Source organism: Helianthus annuus, chromosome 16 (genome assembly GCF_002127325.2).
Source record: "Helianthus annuus cultivar XRQ/B chromosome 16, HanXRQr2.0-SUNRISE, whole genome shotgun sequence".
Lineage (NCBI taxonomy): Eukaryota > Viridiplantae > Streptophyta > Magnoliopsida > Asterales > Asteraceae > Helianthus > Helianthus annuus.
The window spans coordinates 76,576,066-76,578,065 of record NC_035448.2 but is presented as its reverse complement, the minus strand read 5'-3'; the positions used below and the strand labels follow the sequence as shown (position 1 = coordinate 76,578,065).

Here is a 2,000-nt window from a genome sequence, read left to right as displayed (position 1 = left end):
GGGGAAAAGCCCTTGATATCTACGAGAGATGACCTGTGATAACCCTCAAAATTCCATGTATTCCGTACAACTTATTAATGATAATTAAAGTTCTTGATGACTGTGTAGAATTACTTAACTGCTTTCTGATTACTGTGTTATACTTACATGTTCTTGTTAACATACTAGTCTTGTGCGGAAAAGTTACTAAATAGTCCTGTGTGCTTTCCTAAGTGTTGAGAATTAAAAATGTTACAAAAATATATATGTAGGACGCTTTACGGATTAATTAAGCACTTTAACAGAACAACACCGAACCGAATAACCGGACATTACCCGGAACACAAAAATACTGTTAAATACATTGTTTTTATTTTCCTAAGCTAGTAAGGGTCCCCGAACACCCTAACACACCTTATATTATATAACACACCTTCATGCACCAACTTAACAATTTAATCCTAACTAGATTGTAACCATAACATTTGAAACCAACCCCATACCCCCTGTAACGCCCTAAAACGCATTAACCTAAGATTCGCAGCGGACACTACATAACTAGAAATTTTCCTTCATGATATTCTTTCTTTCATTTAAATACATTAATCTCTTTTATAATTTAATGCAAAACTAACATACATGACTCAATTAAGTGACTACGTATACACCCACATACAATCCGTGTCTTGACTCGATCTTCAACCGCGTACGCTTCTAGATGAAACATCCAACATGTATAGCCTGCAGTCACCACATTCAAACACATTATTAGCAACCGGTGACATAATACAAAAATATTAGCACAAGCATAATAGCGCGTCAACGTTTCATGCTTTTTTTATACTAGCCCCTTCATCCATCCACTCGATTACTCGCATCAGATTGTGGAGTCAACCTTCACATCCTTTGTTACCATGCCTATACTACACATTAATTCTTAAGAGAAAAGCGATTAGTACATTAGCTTCCATTTACATGATCATGTCCTCAAATATACATAACTCATCTTATTCATTCAAGCATAATTTCATTATGTAAGTTCCCTTTCTTACCTAACCAAATCGAATCTTTTTCTTAACCACTTCTAACCCATTCCATTAAAAACTTAACTTACTACTTGCATCAAACCATATCTTCTTACATTGCATTCAACAATAATCACATTTCATAAATACATTAACAACTAAAGAGTAAGTTCGGAGTGCACTTACCTTGCGCGTCCGTATTCTCGTTCGCTTACTTGACTGAGTCCTCTTAGCCCGTTAGCCTTCAAAGCTCCCATCCATCTTGACATGATTCCTATTCACTCATGTCATTACATTCACATTCTTATTAGCATATATGCTTATACATGTGAACAACCATATCAAATTCACATCTAATATACGACCTACATAAAGCATACTTAACATCATTAATCCACTCAAACAGGCATAAAACATACTCGACATCATCCCTACATAATACTCACATGAACTATATCCATTTACCCACTACTTGCATACAATTTCACTTATTATTGTCTATTAGACATTTCATCAAACACCTGGTGCGCGTATCATTTTCTAAGCATAATGTACAAGTGCTTTAAGCATGTTCTTCCTTATTTCATCTTATGAACCCTTACATTCAAGCAAAATCTCATAATCACAAATTCCACATCAAGTTTATCTATCTAAGCCTATCATACTACGCCCTATATATCACAAAATCACACTATAACATCTTCAAGTTCATCATGATCATCATCTTCACACTCATGCAATGGGTTTTATTCTAAATCACCCAATTACTTGAATTTACTCATAACATAAATTCTACTTGATGTTTCTAACACCTCTACATGCTTAATTTCATACAAATTCATGGATTGATCATAACCCACTTCGAACAAGATCATCAAATCTAAATTTTAAGACATACCTTATGATCCCCTTGTGAAGGTGATCGTTAATTCATGTTCAGTTGTGAATTTGGACCTCATTCCACCCTTCAATTTGATGATTTATCAAGAACAAGGG

The 2,000-nt window shown here is 34.6% G+C and overlaps 1 long non-coding RNA gene across 1 annotated transcript; it reads right to left on the bottom strand.

Moving 5' to 3' along the window:
- Window positions 1–566: 566 nt before the first annotated feature.
- On the bottom strand, window positions 567–1,276 carry LOC110918549. Its single transcript, XR_002581406.2, has 2 exons — window positions 1,191–1,276; window positions 567–720 (listed from the first exon to the last, which is right to left on the bottom strand). It is a non-coding gene; the product is annotated as an uncharacterized LOC110918549 (long non-coding RNA).
- Between the last annotated feature and the right edge of the window lie 724 nt (window positions 1,277–2,000).